At 56.9% G+C, this 19,217-nt stretch overlaps 1 protein-coding gene and 1 long non-coding RNA gene across 3 annotated transcripts in view; one reads left to right on the top strand and one right to left on the bottom strand.

The window, feature by feature from the left end:
- Positions 1–19,217, bottom strand: part of RNF220 (ring finger protein 220) — a 244,529-nt gene that overhangs the window by 84,156 nt on the left and 141,156 nt on the right. The window lies entirely within an intron of this gene.
- Positions 2,702–18,338, top strand: LOC146403023 (uncharacterized). The gene is made up of 4 exons (XR_014808533.1): positions 2,702–2,778; positions 6,593–6,690; positions 12,152–12,334; positions 14,428–18,338. It is a non-coding gene; the product is annotated as an uncharacterized LOC146403023 (long non-coding RNA).

Consider the following 19,217-nt stretch of genomic DNA (forward strand, 5'->3'; position numbering starts at 1 on the left):
TCAGCGTTCTCAAGGTCACGAGTAGGAAAGACAAGAACGGGTACACAAATGCTTACGGGAAATAACACATGTCAATATACTTACGACACCCTGCATGGCTATTAATAGTCGGGGATGTCTGAGGAGCTGCCAGGCAGCCAGTGTGGCTGAGGCAGAATGAGGGCGGGACAGGAGGGGCGGCTCCCGCAGGGCCTGAGGCCACAGTCAAGGATGTTATCCCGGGTGAGAGGAATGGTCACTGGCAGATTCTCAGCAGAGGAGGGCATGGTGCCACCCACCTTGGGCAAAAGGCGCACTCCGACCTGCCCCTGGATGGATGTGGGTGTTGAGGCGAGGAGGGAATGAAGGGTGGGCTGGACTTCGGTTTTGGTGTCTGAGTGCCCATTCACTGTGGCACCTTCACTGGGTTAGAGAGACGACAGGTTCAACTCTGGAGAGGTTGGATCTGAGAGGTGTGAGGCAGATGGGAATGCCCAGGAGTCCGGGTGGAGTCTGGAGCCGCAGGGCAAGGCTGGGCTCTCCAGGCTGTTTTTACCAGGGACCCCTGGCTCGCAGGCTGGGTATCATCATCTGTTTACAAGTCTGTTTCTCCCCGCGAGCCTTGAGCTCCTTGGGGCGAGACCTGGGCCAGGTTAACCTCCCTGCCTGTGGTCCCCAGCACAAGGCAGGTTACACAGTGGACGGCGACGAGAGTGCACTGAATGAGCCAATGGATGAATGAATGAAAAAGTGGAGGGAGGGAAGGGGAGCACTGCTGACGCTCTGGAAGGCTCCCTTGGGGCCTTAGAATCTCTCTGGATTGGTCCTGACCAAAGGCTACCGACCGCATGCCACCTCCGCCATCCAGAGGGGGGGGCTCTCTCCAAGTTTCCCAAAAGACCTCTCGAGAAGGGCTGCTGCTGACCTTAACAACTGCCGTGACATTGGGCGTTCTAGAGGTCATGCCCAGAGCTGAGTCTGTCGCTGCTGGGGCTGCCTGGCTCCTTCCTGCAGCAGAAGAAAAGATCCCCTTCAGGTCCGGGACTCTGGCTGTGTGGCCAACTTGTGTCCCTGCCCCAGGATCCCACCCAGGTGGGGGTCTCACATGTGCTTCCCTGCACACGCTCTTGCTATGTGCTCATCCCCCACGGCTGGTCAGAAATACAGTCACCGTAATAGGCAGAACTTGTTTTGTTCCAAATAAGCACGCTTCCGAGCCTTCTATCTGGGCTCTTCCTGGTTCTCTAACCAGAGTCCAGAGCAGGAACTTCCCACCTCCTGCACCCTGATAAGGAATCCAGGCCCGCCCACTTGATCTGAGTCTAGAGAACCCAGATTTCAGGAGAGCAGCCTGACAAGTGCCTCCTGGACACATTCCAGGCTAATTCTCCACTAGCGTCTCCTCCCTTCCCCATCTCTGGTTTTGTCTCCTCTTTATGTTTTGTTTTGTTTTTTGTCTTTTTGCCATTTCTTGGGCCACTCCCGTGGCATGTGGAGGTTCCCAGGCTAGGGGTCGAATCAGAGCTGTAGCCACCAGCCTACGCCAGAGCCACAGCAACATGGGATCCAAGCTGCATCTGCAACCTACCGGATTCTTAACCCACTGAGCTTGGCCAGGGATTGAGCCCGCAACCTCATGGTTCCCAGTCGGATTCGTTAACCACTGCGCCACGATGGGAACTCCTTGTCTCTTTAGACATAAGAACCTTAGGAACATTCTAGGAGTCCTTGGCAGGGGCGAGGGCCTGGGCCTAGATAACCAGGCAGGCTCAGCTTTCTGCCCTCTGAAAACAAGAGGAGGCCGAGACGGGAAATGGAGCTATGACGGCGATGTTCTCCCCGGGACCACAGTGACCTCTTGACCAGAGGCTGCTCAGGTGACCTGCAAGGGCCTCTCTGTCTCCCCGGGCAGAGCGACAGAGGTCCTTCCCCTCCCTGGGGGGAATCCATCCATTAGCAGTTGCCTCCGCATTAGGGTAATGCACGCGCTCCTGAGGCCCCGACCGTGGAGCAGCAGCCCGAGTCTTCTCCAGCTTCTGTCTCGGACCCACGCCGCTTGTCCGGAGACATTCCCTCCCCTCTTCGATACACGGTCACTTCTAGCCAGGGGAAGCTCCAGGCTCGCCCAGAGCAGCCTCGACGGCCAGGGGGGGGGCAATGGATCTGACAGCCAGCATGGAGACCGCCAACTCCAGAGCCAGTCTCCTGGTCCCCTCCGCATCCCACAGGCCAGGGCCTTGGAAACAGGCAGGCTTAGCCAGAGGGACAGGGCCTTCGCCTCCTCCACCCCCTCCCACACACCGAGTCTGGCTCCCCTGGGCACCCTCCTCCCGCCTCGGCCCCCTTCCTTGTTGAGCCAACAGCTCGATCTTGATCTCTTGAACGGGAAGGTCGACTCCAGAGGGGCCTCCTCTGAAAGCCAATGCTAATCCGGTTAGGGGCCAGGCTGGGCGCTGCACTCTCTCTGTAGGACCAAGTGCAAGTGAAAAAATGCCAATTACCAGATGACAAAAAGGGTCCCTGCCCCTGGGGAAGGGCAAGCTGGGGGGAGGGACGGGAGGGGCCCAGTAACTGAACACCTTGCCGGAAATAGCTCCTATCAGTCCACTTAGGGAGCCATCAGCCCCGGCAGATTTATGGGCAGCGTGTGCCCCTCTGATAGATCGGACTATTTAAAGGCAGCCGGAGCCTCCATTTATATCAATGCGGAGCAAGAGGGAGGGGAGAGGCTGGGAGGTGGGGAGTGAGAGGCAGCATCGGGGGCCAGCCCCGAGGTGGCAGATGGGCTTCAGAGAGGAGGTAAGGCTGCGGCCGGGAGGACTGGGTCACGCGGTGGGGATGGGAGTCTCAGGACCAAGTCCCATTGGTGCCCAGGGAGCGGCGGGGCACGGAGGGGTTCACAGACCCCCCATCTGCATCTCTGGCCCAGCCCCTCCAGCTCCAGTGGGTAGCTCAGGCTAACGCTGAAGTGCAACTCCTGATTGGATTTCTCAGCCATGCCCCCCACCCTCCCCAGCTGCGGGGCATGGTTGCCCTCCCCGCAACCTCCCCTTGCCTGGGCCGAGGGAGAACGCAGGGGTAATCGGGTTAGGCTGGGGGCATTAGCCGCTGAGGAATGGCCTGCTGCCTCCTGCCTGCCTGTCCCCAGCCCGCACTTCCTGGGGGCAGATTAAGGGGCTCCCATCGCTCTCCCTGGCTCTGCCCGGGCCCTCCTCCCTAACTCCATTACTCCCCGGCTGAGGTGCTTGCCCGACCCGTGGTGGTCCCTCTGATAATTCACCTCTCAGGAAACTCTGCCTTTCTGACCTCTCCCTGCCTCTTCCCTCCCTCTCCCCTCCCCTGCTCTCTCCCCGGGCTTCCAGGTCTGTACCTCACTGGCCTCATCCTCTTGGCTCAGGGGTAAATTGTGGCCGTCCACCAACCTGTTCCCAGGAACAGAGCCGGCAGCTCTGTCCATTTGTGGGTTACGGATTCGCTGGGTCCTTCGCTCCCTCGCTGAGCGCCAAGGCCCTGGCTGTGCAGCCGGTTCATGTACAGAGCCTGTGCTGGAGGAACCCCAAAGCGAAAAGCAGGGCTGCGAAGGAGCAGCACGACCAGCCTCGTGTTTTATGAAGATCACCCTGACCCCACGCAGGGTGGAGAGCCACTCGGAGGGGACAAGGACAGAGGCAGGAAGGCAGAAGAATGGTTCGCAACCTCGGCTGTGCAACAGAATTAACCAGGTAGCTTTAAAAAGGCCGACGCTGGGGGTTCCCATTGTGGCTCAGCGGAAACGAATCCTACTAGTATCCATGAGGACACGGGTTCAATCCCTGGCCTTTGCTCAGTGGGTCAGGGATCGGAGGTTGCCATGAGGTGAGGTGTAGGTCGCAGACATGGCTCAGATCCTGCATAGGCTAGGCCGGCGGCTACAGCTCCAATCTGACCCCTAGCCTGGGAACCTCCATATGCCACGAGTGTAGCCCTAAAAAGAAAAAAAAATGCTGATGCCTAGGGCACACCAATCAATGAGATCCGAATCTCTGGGGCAAGATCTAGGCATCAGATTAAAAAAAAGTCCTTCTCCATCGCAGGATTCTGACGTCCAGCCAAGGTGGAAAACTACTGAGTTAGAAGCTACTGCACCAGTCCGGGCAGGAGATGACAGAGAGCTGAACAGGGGCAGCAACAACAAAAGTGGGAGGGAGGGGACATTTGGAAACGGTGTCCCTTACAGCTACTTGTAACCATTAACCCTCTCTGGCCCCCTCGCCATTCCTCCCCGGCTCCCACCACTCTTAGCAGGTGACCTCAACTATAACTTCATGAAGAAATGGAGGCCAGTGGGTCAAATCCGGGGGGATTATAAATCCTGTGGGCAGCTCTGAATCCGCAGGGGCCAGCAGAGTTCTTACAGACAAGGCATCTAACACATGGTGAACTGAACGGAATCTAGGGGGTCTCTCCAACTCAGCAGAGAGATACGAGGACACACAGCCTGGGGAGCCGCCAGCTGCGGACACCGAAGGGCTTGTGCAGAAACACGAGCGCAGGAACGAGACTCAAGGGCCGCTCAGAGAGGCAGGGCAGGGCGCTGGTGCCATCGGTGCAGGGAAAACAAGCCAGGCCGGCAGCTTTCCAGCGAGAAAGTCCCCGGGCGGGGGGCAGGGGGGGGCTAACAGTTATCATCTCATTTGAACTTCACAACCACCCTTTGAAGTAGGAGCTCTATCTCTATTTCACAGATGGAGGTTGGAGCGTGTAACTTGCCTCGGGTATTTTTGGGGGGGAGGGTGGGTTCCAATTCAGGAGCTGAGATCTGAAGCTACGTCTGTCCAACCTCAGGCATCTGCATGCTAGGTCGCGCTACAGGAAACAGCAGGGTCACAGAACCAGGGACAACATGTCCAGGACGCGGGAGGAGTCACAGTGTCCAACACAGCAGCTCCCCTCTTCCCGTTCACCTGGCTCCGCTCCCTGGAGGGCCTTGGAACAGGCACGGTCACGGTGGCTCGAGCCCTCAGCTGTTCCCCACTGCCCCTGGGCCACGTCAACCACACCCGCAGCCTGGCGGCCCTGCTCAGCCTCAGCCTAGGCCAGTTAGAGCCTGCTCGGTGTGAACAAGCCCAGCTTGACTCTCCCCCTGCGGACCGAAGGCCTTGCTGGCGAAGGACAGGCCCCCCGTCCTTATTCGGCAAGGCCCAGGCTCCTCATCCCCCTCCTGGCAATGCCCATCCTGCCCCCACTCCGCGGGCCTCAGCAAGTGCACCACCTTCTGGGTCCCCCCTGTAGCACTTTATTCATGCCGGGGAGAACCATGACTCCGGGTATTCCGATGACGTGGGGGGCGTCTGTCATTCCCAGTCCCAGTCAGGTCACCAGCTGCCCAAGGGCAGGGCGCAAGTGTGGCTCTTGCCTGGATCCCTGGCTTCCTTCTGTGGTGGCCCTGGATAAAGGCATATCGACGGAACGTATCAAGACAGTGAAACTCTAGGACAAGTCTGCAAGGAGCTGCCTGGGGCGGAGGGAGGGGAGGGAGGAGAAATGGGGCCCCTCTGGACGGGTAATGGCTCCAGCAGTGCCCAGGGCCCCAGGCTTTCCAGTGACAATTTCCAGTCCGTAACAAGAACCCTCGGGGGCATAAAGGGAGCTTGCTCCTGCCCTTGGGGGCTTCTTTGAGCCAAGTGTGTTCCAGTCTCCTCCAGGTGGCCCCACTTAGCCCCCTCGGGTGGCGGGGACCTGCCGAAGCTGAGGCTGAGACTGAGACCACGGCAGCAACGGCGTGGCTCAGAGAGGCTGAAGGCGCTCCTATATCTTTGCTCAGGAAATGGCCTCATAAAAGTGACAGGGAGACGCACCTATGGATGCTTGTTAAAGTTTTATTACTAATCACCTCCAAAGTCAGCGAGGCAGAGGGCGGGAGCTGGGAATGGAGACATCAAGGCCTGGGAGCAGGTGTCAGCTGCCTCGGCATCCGAGAGGCAAGGACTGCCGGATGGTGTGACACCATCACAGCCCCCTGCAGCGCCCTCGACCCCTGCATGGCTCTGGGTCCACCCGGATGGGGCGCTGCCCCTGCCGTCGCCCCTCTTTCACAGTGGCACCCGCCTCCTTCAGCCTCTGAGCCACCTGTCTCCCCCTGCCCAGTGCCACAGCCGCGGTCATAGAGCCCATTGGGACCCCCCCCCCTCCCAGGCAGTCCCTTGAGACGGCCCCAAACGGGCCCTGCACGTGCTCAGCTGCTCCAGACCACCTCTTGCAGCTGCTGCCAAGGGGATCTTCCCTCTTCCGCGACCTCCAGTGCCTCTGGAATGGCTCTAACTCCCGGCCTAGCGTGGCAATTCCTCCAGGATGGGGCCCCCCTCTTGAGCACCCGCTCCACCACTTCCCTAGGGCGGAATGGCTGGAATTTCCCCCGAAATCCATATTCCATCTGCCTAGAAATCCCTTGTCCCCAGACGCTTGGTAAACACACACTCTTTTTAAAGGGCTCAGACATCTTCGGGAAGGTGGCCCTAACCTCTCAATGCATTTCATCGCACTGTTTGGTCACTGCCTCCTTGTCCCTGTGCTTCACAGACTAGAAACTTCTCTAGGGCGGGATTCACCTCGGATTTCATTTCTCCATCCCTAGGCATGTGGCTGGGCAGCACTGCTGAAGGAAGAAGTGACGCAGAATTGTGACGAGGTTTGCTCTCTACAAGGCCGTTTGTGACACAGGAGGAGGGACAGGTAGAGTCTCGCCCATGGCACAGCGCCAGGGCTTGGGCAGCAGCTGGCAGGTGAAAGGAGTTCAGGTACTGGCTGGACAAGTGAATGAGGATAAAATGACGTCATGTGTGCGAAGTCACTCTGAAACACGACGCACACCATTTTTATCCTGTTCCCACATGCTTTTGCTGGTGTCCTTTGTCTTATCAATTTGGTCAGCATCACCTCTATTCTCCAGGAGGCAAGAAAGGGATCTGAAGATACTGGAAGATCTCGGGGCTGTTTTTCCTGTTTGGAAAGAGTGCCTGGCTCCTCGAGTCGCACCATGACTCTTCCACTCTCTGAAAGGGTGGGATGGGGGTGCAGAGCTTCCGCTCAATCAGCCGCCAGCTCAACCTCCGGTGGGAGCAGCCCCTTAGGGGCCAGGCTCTGTGCTAGGGCTGGGGGTGGAGAACCACCCACCAAGTTCCCTCCCCACGTCTCGGGGGGGATCCAGTCAGCAAGTGGCTACCGCCTTCTTAAGGGCCACACCCTGCTCTGAGCTCTGCTGCGGCTCCTGGAGGGGACAGGAGCTGGGAGCCTGGAGGGTTCTGCCTGGTCTGGGGGTCCCAGCAAGCCTCAGTTCCCACCCCAGCAGCAGTCCTTCCTGGTTTTTTTTTTTTTTTTTTTTGCTTTTGAGAGCTGCACCTGTTGCATACAGAGGTTCCCAGGCTAGGGGTCCAACTGGAGCTGTAGTCGCTGGCCTACACCACAGCCACCTCTGCGACCTACACCACAATTCACGGTGACACCAGAACGAAGCCAAGGATCGAACCCGCAACATCATGGTTCCTAGTTGGATTCGTTTCCACGGCACCACGATGGGAACTCCTCATGGGGCAGCTTCCCCATGCTTCTCTGTACAGATGCGTTCTTCCTGACAACGCCTCCTGCCTTCATGGTAGGCAAATGAACAGAACCAGAGACCTTCAGAAATGATGTGCCCCGGCAAAGACAGCGACATGTGATGCCAAGAAGAGCCATTCCTGAAAGTGGCCCAAAGATGCCTCAACCCCCGGAGCAAAGGTGACATAACCCCAGCCCCTCAGAGATGGCCACTTCAGCTGGCAAAGCTTCCTCAGGACGCCAGGCAAGCCCCCTTCCTCTGGCTCTCCTTGCCAGGAGTCAGAGCTGTGGCCCCTCTTCCTCTCCAGCACCGCCACCTGCTCCAGCCCCCACTCCTGCTCCTCCCGGGAGAGCCCAAGGTCTCCCCTGAGATGCCCCCTGCCTCGCCTGCTGTGCTGGGCCCGATCCCACCCTGCCGCCCCCCCCCCACCCCAGCTCTATATATCTGTCTAATGAACATTTCAATAAGCCGAGCACAGCTTTTTCCACTTAATAAGCAGAGTGCTGACTTCATTGCGGGTGTGCTCTTCACTTATCTGTTCGGGGCCTTAAATCATTCCGAGGAAAAAGCTTAGCAAAGGGAAACCAGGCACCCTGGCAATTGGCTGCTCCTGTCAGCACCCTGCCCTGCTGGGGCCCAGGGTGGCCCTGCTTCCACAGAACAGCACAGAAGTACAAATAAAACTCCTGATAGCCGAGCGATGGGAAGGCTGAGGACGGAGGCGAGGGGCTGCTGGAGCGTCACCACTGAAGGAAGTTCTAGAAGCAAGGCAGAGGCAACAGAGGCAGCTGGCCCGGGGGTGGGGTGGGGTGGGGGCGGGGTTCTGCTCTCTGCTGGGGAGGGGGAAGGCGGGAAATCCAGTGAGAGTCCCTGAGGGAAAGAGTCTGAGAAAAGGTTAATGAACGCCTACGCTGCGCCAGGCAGTGTGCTGGATGCCAGGAACCAAATAGGGAACAAAGCTGTCACAGGTCCTGCCCTCTGACCTTGCTTTCCAGGAGGAAAGGAAACCATGAAACCAGCAGTTGCCTACATACAGCTGCAAGGAGACAAGGACAAGTGTCATAGGCATGAATAATGGGGGCTGGGGAAAGCTTCCCTCAGGAAATGAGGTTTCAGCTCCGCTCTGAAAAGATTCGCTTGAGACAGGTGGCAGGTAACCTGGTCGAGACCAGAAGAGTCCATTCCTGGCCACTTTCACTGGGGCTATGACCAGTCTTGTAACTGTGATGTGTCGAGACCATGTAAGGCCGTGGCAAAGGACACAGATTTGGGACTGTGACATACCTGGGAACAAATTCTAGCTGTGAACATAGGAGCTGTGTGATCTTGGGGCAGTCACTTAACCTCTCTGTGCCTTGGTGGCTTCATCCGTAAGATGAGGTTAAGACACTCACCTGGTGGGGCTGTCGTGGGGGTTACACCTGAATCTCAACGTAGGGAATGTATGGAGAGTACCTGGCAATACGCTGGATAAGCAGGAGATGCTACTGCTGCTACTACTACCAGACGCAGCGATCGCTCCCCCAAGCCTACTACGGGGTCCTCGACGACTTAAGACAGAGTCTCCTGTGTTTTGTGTTTGATCAGACAGGGAGAGATGGAAGTGACTGCTATTCTACATGGCGCAAGAACTCTTCCAGAAAAGAGCTCCAGGCACCCGGCCAAAGGTCTGACCCTGAGAGGGGGTGTGTATATACGGCGGGGGATGGGCCGAGGGATGCTGTTTTCCAGAATCCTTCTGGACCTAGTTGGCAGGAAGATTTCAGGGCAAAAGGGTACAGACTCCATTAACGATGGGCAAGTGCAAGGCGATGGCTTCTGTGATAAACACATCAAAACCTCCTTTCCAGCGCGCCACTCTGCCCGGCCAGCCACAGTTCTGGCAAGGGACCTGGGAATCCTTCTCCCTTTAGGTACTTCCCCAGGGCTGTTGGCCAAACGACCAGGAGCACCGTGAAGAAGACATTAAAAAGAGGGAGCACAGGCTCCTCGAGGGGTCCAGCTGGGCTCTCCTACCCGCAGGGCTCCACCGTGCCGTTCCGACCCGGGCTGCAGGAGACCCAGGGGCTGCCAACTCTCCTTGGTAGGAAGGGCTAAGCGACACACGCTCCAGCCTGCACACGGGAGGAGCGTTTGGACACATGTATGAAAGACGGAGTCGTCTGTGTCCCTTGATCAGGGTTTGCTCAGTGAAGGAACGAACGCATATGGGTGATGGTGGTTCTCAAGGCGTTTCAATCCAGTGCGATAAATATTCACGGAGCACCTACTAGGACAAAGCAGTGTTGGGGACACAAACCTGCACAGTTTCTATCCAGAAGCGTACACTTTCACAAGAGGATTAGAGAGAACACTGTCAATGCGGGGTGGACAGCGCGGGGGCGGGAAGAAAGGGCAGGAGACGATGGCACTCAACGCAGAGCGATTCGCTGGGCGTTTGCAGGAGGGACCGAAAGGGATCTGTTGGAGAAGGTGAGGCGAGGAACGAGCCTCGAGGCACACGGCGGGTCTCAGCCAGGGCCAAAGGGAAGGAAGGTATCCCAGAAAAGAGAATGCCAGGTCCCAAGATTTGGGGGTGGACAATGAAGGACACACACATTTAGATTCAGACAACAGTACCGTGAAGGGGGCGGGGGGACAGAGAGAGGGCGCGCTGGAGGGAGAAGGAGAGAGAAGAGTTATTTGGAAGAGAACAGAGTGGTGTCAGATGAACAACAGAGGAGAACCTGGGCTCCCCTCTGGGGAGTGAACGCAGGGTCAGAATCCCCAAGGCAAACCCCTCAAGACCCTGTGACAATCGAGCCCTGAGATGGAAAGGGGCAGACAGGGATTCTAGCAGATCTCAAGCCTGAGACTCCAAATAACGGGGAGATTTTCGAGCTAAGCAGAAAGCAGCTCCTTCCGCTCAGCCCTGGAGAGATGCAGAGGGAGGTCCCACGGTTCCCCAGCAGCACGGGGGCTGCCTCTGCCACTTCCGGCCTCCTGGGGTTCCCAGCGGGTGAGGACAGTTCAGTCACGCTGCCAGCGCCCCGGCACTCCCTCCAGGTCCATCAACATGTACCCCGAGCGGAACCTGGGTTGAAAACGAACCTCAGGAACAGCTGGGAAGAGACAAGAGAGGCAAGGAAATATGACTAGGTCCAGCCAGTCTCGAGGCGTCGTATTAAAATGAGGGAGGTGTCGCAGAGGGCAGCAGCCAAGTCTTGAGACAGAGAAGGGCAAAGTCATTTGTTCATTCAGGTTGTCATCAACGGGCCCTTTATGGATCATGTTTTTTGTGCCAGGCACTGTGCTGGACCTAGGGAAGTAACACCCCTGTCTTGAAAAAGCTCGTGGTGGGGTAGCGGAGAAAAACACGTGAGCAGAAAACGATGTGGTGATAGAAATAAGTTCTGGGTGGAGGCCCAAAGGAGGGAATGACCGGCCCCGTCAAGGAAGGCTCTAAAGACGATGGGTCACTTGAGCTGGGTCTCAGAAGATGCGGAGGAGTTTGACAGGTAGCTAAAGGGACAGAGGGCATTCTAGGCAGAGGGAAGGGCACGTGCGGTCATGGAGGTGAAAATAATGTGGCATTTGCAAAGGAAGTACTCAGGATAGCTGGAATTTAGGGGGTGCGCGTAGCAGAGCCATAGGGCAGAGACCAGGGAGGTAGGCGGGGTCAGATCATATCGGGCTGTGAGGGCCACGCTAAGGGGTCTGGACCTGGTCCTGTCGGCAAAAGGAGCCACTGAAGGAGCTAAGGAAGACACGGTTGGATCGGCAATTCAGAAGCATCACCCTCGAAACAGGGTGGAGGAGGAATTAAAGAATCAGAATGACTGAGACCAGCTGAGAAACTATTACAGAAATCTGTAGGAGGACAAGGCCAGGTCTGGGCTAGAACAATGCAAGCAGGGGGACGAAGAGGAACGGACTGAAGCAGAGTAAAGAGGGGCAGCAAAGCCGCTGCCTTTTGCCTGCTTGCTATGAACTTCCAGAGGGGACCCAGACTGGCTCCCGCCTGGCTGCTTGGGAGGAGCTGCTCTGATGTGGGGCACTGGGTACCTGGCCCCCAGGTGTGCCCCACATGATTTCTGGGGAAGAGGCAGGTCTTTCTGTCTCTCCATTCTCGGCTGATTCTAGGTTCCGGATCCTCACTCCCCGTCAGTCTCCACACCCCCTGCTAATCTCAGCCCTACAGCTTTCAGTTCTTGGGTCCACAACGTGGGAGCCCTTCCTCTACACACTGAAGGAGCTCCTGGCAGGCTCTCGGGGCTTCAGAACAGGGGACTGTGTTGAGGATGACGAGATCAGGAAGTGTGACTTGAGAAAGCCGCCAGGGTTCCCACTGCGTCTTACTGTGGGAGCCGGCGCCCTGTCGGAGGGGAGGGGTGGGCCAACAGAGGAGGAAGGGAGGTGAGCAAGACACTCCCTACGCAGGGATAAGAGTTCCCCGACGTTTGGCCCAAGTCTCTCTTCAGTGTCCCCCAGGCTGCCAGAGCCCCACATTCTGGGCTTTGCCTCTTCAGAGGGTCTTGCTCTGTGGGCTGAGTGGACAAGGAGACCCAGCTCGCCTCACCCCCCTCTTGCTTCCCTTCTCTGTTTTTGCCCCTCCAGCTCCACACACTGCTCTTCCGCATCCCGTCCTGTCCTCCAGAAGCCGACGTCGATGCACCGCCTCAGCCCAGCTCCCTCGCCTTCAGGGTTCGGACGGGGCTTGACACATGGAGGACAGTGGAGGGCAGGAGAGAGACGCAGCTGGGCTACACGACACCCTGGCCCCTTCCTTCTTTACTGAAGGTCACAGCTCCTAAGCACTGGGGGATCTGGTGGGTGCGCTCTACGGGGTGGTGGCAGCTCCCTTGCTGTGCTTCGCCTTCTCCTTGTAAAGAGCCCCCGCGTGAACCTTTCCACAGTTACTCTACCTGTGGATCTGTGTTCCTTGCTAGAACCTTGGCTGGTACAACGGGCATCCTCAGGGACACGACACTGGCTGGACATGTATTTGTCCCATCCTACTTTGTCTGCCACGGGCCTTTCAGTACTGTATGGATAAGAAGCTGCCTCTCCCTGCTAGGTGGATGGGCAGACGGTAGAGAAACCAAAGAGGAATTTAATCCCTTGTCCTTGGCCTGGGCAACTTCTCATTGCTCTACTTAGATGTTCACTCCTTTGGCTCTGCAGAGAGTTCAGGGGCTCCAAAGAAGTTTAGCTGAGAAACAGAGAACGTCAGGACTGGGTGGCTGTATGGCTTGGAGCACTCGCTCACTCGTTCTTATATTCAGCAAATATTTGTGGAACGCTTACCATGTTCCAGACACTGTGCGAGGCCCCGTGGATACGACAAATAGGAAACGAAATATAATCATCTCACTGAGCACACAATTTTGTTGGGGAGGCAGATGAGTCATCAGGCCATCATAAGATAACCTTATTAGAGAGGTGAACATGGTGTGATGTGGAAATACATACAAGTGGCACCTAGCCTCATCGTGGGGACAGGGCAGAGAAGGCTTTCCAGAGGAACTGAGACTAAGCTAAGATCTGAAGGGAATCTTGGCGTTGACCGGAGCAGAGGGTGGGAGAGAACGGGAGGGAGGGGTGAGGGGAAGAGGGAGCAGCATGTGCAAGAGCGAGGAGTTAGAACCTGGTGCCCTGAAAAGCTGAAAGTACTGAGGGTGGCTCTGTTTGTAAATCAAGGGGGAGAGTGTCAGGAGGTGAGGCTGCAAAGGGCGATGCGGCGTGGCCTTCTGGAGGGGATCAACGGGTTTGGACTTGGTCCTGGGAGCAAGGGGGTGCCACTGGTGGGTTTTAAGCAGGGAAGGATATGCCCAGCTTCGTGCCGAAGCACCTGGCTCAGCATGGGGAGTGGATTGGCAGAAGCAAGATGGGAAGCAGGGAGCCATCTCGAGGCTGATCCAGTAGCCGGGACAGGGACAGGGACAGGAAGACTTGATGAAACATGGGCTGGTGAGTGATCGATGCTGGGAAGAGTGAGGGGAACAGAAGAGTCAGGGACCGCTCTCACTTCAGGCGTAGCTGACCAGGAAGATGGGAAGCAATGCAAGACGGGGGGAGCAGGTCTGGCAGGAGATGGAAGATGAGTTTCATTTCCATTCTTTTTTTTTTTTGTCTTTTTGCCTTTTCTAGGGCCGCTCCCACAGCATATGGAGGTTCCCAGGCTAGGGATTTAATCAGAGCTATAGCTGCCAGCCTACGCACAGCCACAGCAACGCGGGATCCGAGCCACGTCTGCGACCTACACCACAGCTCATGGCAACGCCGGATCGTTAACCCACTGAGCAAGGGCAGGGATCAAACCTGCACCCTCACGGCTCCTAGTCAGATTCGTTAACCACTGAGCCACGACGGGAACTCCCTTCATTTCCATTCCTGAGGAGATGTTGAGTTGGCATGTCTGGGGACAGCCTGAAGGAAGCCCGTTACAGAGATCTGGAGTTGCCATGACCACAAGTGCTGAGGCTGCTTCTGAGCCTCCTGCTCGGAGCACCCCGAGATTGTCTTGGACGAGGGCTACCAGAGGTGCCAGGCGGCCTCCATCCCTCCTATTTCAAAAGCCTATGGCCTGTCCTTTGTTGGCCCTCCCAGGCACTGGAGGGGCAATGGCTTCTTCCCCCTGGCACACATCAAACCAGTTCCAGCTCTGGGCCAGGCCCTGGGAGGAGGCGGCCCCATCCGTCACGCATAGGAGGTAGGATGGAAATGCATGTCAAGAAGAGACAAAGGCAGGCCCTGGCTTGTGGACCGTCAGCCTGCGGAGCGCTAGTCCTGGATTGACTCCCGGAACAGAAACGGGGGCATCCGTAGGCAAACTGGGGATGTCCGAATAGAGCCTCTAGTTTAGCTGATGGTAGTTTCTTATTTTTATGCAGCAGGCGAGTCGGGGAGCGGGACGGAGGCCTCTGAGCCGGGAAGGAACAAGGTGACCCTGGAAGCTGAGCACACGCCACCTGATGGTGACACGCACGGGGAGCTGGGAGCCGGATGAACCACAGACCAACGGGGAGGTTGTTACAGTCATGTAGAAAGTGGCTTCTTGTCTGTCCTGTGGGTTGGTTCGTTTCGTTTTTGCTTCTGCTAATCGAAGTGGCAAAGATTTACAAACGGATGATGTGGCTGAGGCTGAAGAAAACGGGTCTCATCCACTGCGGATGGGACTGTGAACCGGTCTACCCCTGTTAGAATGCTGTCTACCAAGGCCTATTAACGAGTTCTTGAAAGAGTATCAGAAATTCTCAGAAAACACGTATGTTCTAAATGCTCCTCGGTGAAACAAAGACGCCATCTAAGTATTTATCGATGGGAGGGGGCTGGTTAAGTGCATTAAGTTACACAAAAGGAACTTTTTTTGGGTCTTTTTGCCATTTCTTAGGCCACACCTGCAGGATATGGAGGTTCCCAGGCCAGGGGTCCAATCGGAGCTGTAGCCACCGGCCTACACCACAGCCACAGCCACGCGGGATCCGAGCCGCGTCTGCGACCTGCACCACCGCTCACGGCGATGCACTACATTCAGATACAGTCTGTAGTTTAGTTGCTAGTAGTTGAGTAACTTCGTTACATAATAACCCGGTACCAGTGTTACTTTCTCGGTTTGGGTAAATGTACATGGGGGTCGTACACCAGGGGCTGGGAACATCAGGGGAAGCTGGGTGAGGGGCGCATAGGAACGCTCTGTCTGCAATTTTTCTGCGTATCTGCGGCTAACGTTTCTCGAGTCTTAGGACACGGCAGGCGTGGTGTGAGGCACCTTTTCCTTACACGTCCCTTAATCCTGTCTTAGGAGGTAGATGCTCTCATGGCTTGTTTTACAGGTGAGGAAACTGGCTCAAAGCCACACGGTTTCTAGGTGGTAGAGCCAGGATTCAAATTCAGATATTCCTGATTCTAAGGTCTGTGCTTTGGCAACTCTGCATTGAAACAAAGAAACGCGGTATGAAATGGTTAACAGGGGTTATCTCCGGGAGGGGGAAATAGGCTTCTCCGCGTTCTCCCCCTCCTCCGGGGAGTGGTGGTTGCTGTGGGCAGGGAAAGGACAGGAAAAAGAAAGAAGAGAACCTGCTGTCTGATAAGGCAGAGGTGAAGATGGGGCTGAAGGTGGCGGCAATGCTGGGGCTACTTCCAGAAGCATGGAGGGTAGGAGGGGGCCAGTTATCCTGGGGGCGGGGGGAAGATGCCACTTCAGGCTCGGCTCTGCTGAGATGCAGGCGCTGGAGGACAATGACTGTTCCAGGAACAGCTGCAGGGATGGCTCTGGGCCTGCCTCAGAGTCCCCGGGGCTTTGGGAGCCACGGCTTAAGTAGGCCCTGTGACACCAGGAGAAGGCACCCATTCGGGGATGAGATGCACAGGAAGGTCAGTCTGACCGGGGGAAGCATCACAGGGGGGCCTAAGAAGCCCCTGAGGTTCTCCACTGAGTTGCTGCTGAAGCCACTCATAGGCTCAGGGCTAGAGAAGCGCCCTTCACAGCCTAGCTATGCGACACCTCGGCACAGCTCTTACGGCCTAACCTCGGGGCAGGGACAGGTGGAACATGCATCTGGGGCAAATCCCGGGCAGCACGATTTTGCTCTCTGGAGAGGTTCTTGTACATACGGGTAGACAGGTAAGACCTCTGCATCTTTTCAGAGTCTCTGGTGCTCCTGAGTCCCCACGCCTTATTCTTCCATCAGCTCCTCACTGATGACAAGCCCTCAGAGCCTCCCTAGGTACCCAGAGGAGGAGCTGCGCCCTGAGTTCAAGGAACGGACTGCGGCCAGGAGGCTGCAAAATCAAGGGCAGCTGCTGGCCCTCGATGGCCTTCCCAGCTTATGCACCTGACCCTGGCACCTGGGAGGCTCCCTGGGGGGGAGGTCTCTCTCACCCCCAGTTTCTCCATCTGCCTCCTCATCAAACCTGCCTCACTCCTCGGGGCTTCTCTGGAGCAGCCTTGGGCCTCCTCTCCACCCTCCCCAGACCTCCTTGGCCCTGACAAAGGAACGGTGGGGAAGGACACCGGGCTGCAGCTGCGAGGGCTCGGGCCTGCCCTCATGCTCTCTTCTTGATCCATCTCCTCTCTTTCTATCCTCTGGGCCACTGGGCCCAGGGGCCTGAGGCCCTCCCAGGCTTTCGCCCTGCAGGGGACAAACTCCAAACTTCTCAGCTGGCCCCAGGTTCCTGCAGAGCTGCAGGATGCGGACAGGGCTCCTGGAGTAGCTCGGAGCCCTTGCTGCCTCTCTTTGTGGAGGTGGACAGATGGAGCTCAGGCACAAGATAAATAAACCAATTAAATCTGAGAAAACACTGTCCTGCTATTTCTCTCCAGAGCCACTGCCCAGCCCGCCTCAGAGTGAGGGTGGAACTGTCTGCGAGCTGAGCGGCTGATGTGGGGACCCTCCCTGTCCCCGGCTGGAGACCCTCTCCGGCAGGCCGGCCCCCGCAGCTCGGCGTGTTTTCCTAACGTGGTGAACACATGCTCTCTCTGGAGGGTCACTGTTTCCCTCCAAGGCCCTTCAGTCCCACCGGAGGGGAGGAGCACGAAAGGCCAGGGGTCCCCCAGCTAAGAGGCAGAGAGGAAGGGGAGGGGGCTGCGAGGACCGCAGAGGCAGAGCTGGGCGGGAGGGCAGATGGGGCTGGTCGAGGCTGGGGAGAGAGAGAGAGTGCCAGGACTTTTGGTCCTTGTGGCTGGTGAACTCCTTCCACCCCTGGACCCACCAGGATCGGCGTAGGAACAACACCAGCCAAGAAAGAGACTGTCACTCTTGGAAGCCAAGCCTTTTTGTCTTTTTAGGGCAGCTGCTGGCCTACAGCAGAGCCACAGCAACGCGGGATCCAAGCCACATCTGTGACCTACACCACAGCTCACGGCAACGCTGGATCCTTAACCCACTGAGCGAGGCCAGGGATCGAACCTGCAACCTCACGGTTCCTCGTCGGATTCGTTAACCACGGAGCCACGACGGAAACTCTGGAAGCCAACCTTTTTGAGAAGCACAGAAAAGGGGGAGAGAGAAGGCCCCCCCTGTAGATTGAAGTTTCCGGGGGGTGCTGCACCTCCTTTCCTTACATTTGACTGTATTTAGCAAACCATCCACAGAGAGCCTCCGAGATGGAAGGCATCGTGCTAGGCGCTGGGGCCGGTGGAACAAAGCGGACGCTCCTAGTTGGGGAAGACGGCCGTCCATACTGAGCACCCCCTGTTCCAGCCCATCTGATAGAACACGGATGCTCAGCAGAGCGCTTGGTGGAAAGAAGGGCTCCTTCGTGTCTGGAGGGAGTGGCAGAGACTTCACAAAGGAGGGGACCTGTGGGCTGGCTCTTGAGGAAGGATCGGGAGCATGCTGAACAGAGGCTGGATGAAGGCGTCACAGGGGGAGCCTGGGTGGAGGCCAGGCTAGGAAAAGGGAACGGTGCGCACAAGTGCCTGGTGGCACTAGAGACGGGAGGTCATCCCGGGGGCAAAGAGGAGCGCTTGCAGGGTCAGCAGGCAGGTACTGGGGTGACATTTTAGCAAGACCATGCTAGCAGCGGGGTGGAGATGCGTGACAGAAAGACTGGATGGTGAATACCAATCGGGGGGATTTCTAGGCACTCTAAGTGAGATAGCTTGGGACCTGAACCAAGTCAGTAGCAGGGGCTGTGGATAAGGGGACATATAGAAGGGGTGATAAAGAATCTATAGGACTGAATGACCGATGGGACACAGGGGATGTGAGGCCAAGACAGAAGAGAGCAAGGCTGCCTAGCTTTCTGGCTTAGGTGCCTGGAAGGAGAGCGGTGTGTTCAATAAATAAAGGAAAGAGAACAAGTTGCGTGTGTGTGTGTGTGTGTGCACACATGCGTGCGTGTGTGCACGTGAGCACTAGGGCACAATAATGGCTGTTAGAAGAGAAGTTGGGTCTAGCTGGAGATACACCGTATATGAGGCTTTGCGAGTGCAGAGCATCTCACCAGCAAAGATCACGTCAAGATCTCAGGACAGGTAATTGAAAGGATGATCATGCCATCAACAGACACAAGGGCCACTGAAGGTGAATGACGACGGGGCGGGGCTAGACGATGGAGTCAATGTCACGATGTCTGCGGGACAGAGCGCGGAACACCCGCGCCAGGCGGTTGGGGAAATGGGATCAGAGCCGCAAGGGGTCAGGTTTGGAGCTTCATATTCAGGAGTCCTCTAAATAAAGATGAAAGCTGCAGCTGCAGGGGCGGATGAGATCATCAGATTAAAGCGTACGACGCAGAGAAGAGGGTCAAAGACAGAACGCTGGAAAACACCTACTTTCATTTCGGGTGGGAGGAGCGCAAGGAGCCAGGAAAGGAGCTGTCTGCAAGGAGACTCGGAGCCTGGTCCCAGAAAGAGAAGAGGGTTGCCAAGAGGTGGCCAACAACGGGTTAGCCGAATAGATGCTGCGAAGGGTGAGAACTAAGACTCAGGGTTCAGATTAATGACCTTTAAGAGAAGGGTTCCGATGAGAGGTAGGAATGATGGTGGCCAGGAGCCGGTGGTGGGAAGTGAGGAGGTTACATGTCAAGAACCCTCTGGGCAGTGAGGCAGTGAGGGGAACAAGGAGCGATGAGTGTTTGTGGGATTTTTTTTTTGGCTTTTTAGGGCCGCACCCAAGGCATATGGAGGTTCCCAGGCTAGGGGCTACATTGGAGCTGCACCTGCCAACCTAGACCA

Source organism: Sus scrofa, chromosome 6, assembly GCF_054392235.1.
Source record: "Sus scrofa isolate SSC_HxYL_T2T_F1_AM1 chromosome 6, Sscrofa_HxYL_maternal_Yorkshire_Landrace_v2.0, whole genome shotgun sequence".
Classification (NCBI taxonomy): Eukaryota; Metazoa; Chordata; class Mammalia; order Artiodactyla; family Suidae; genus Sus; species Sus scrofa.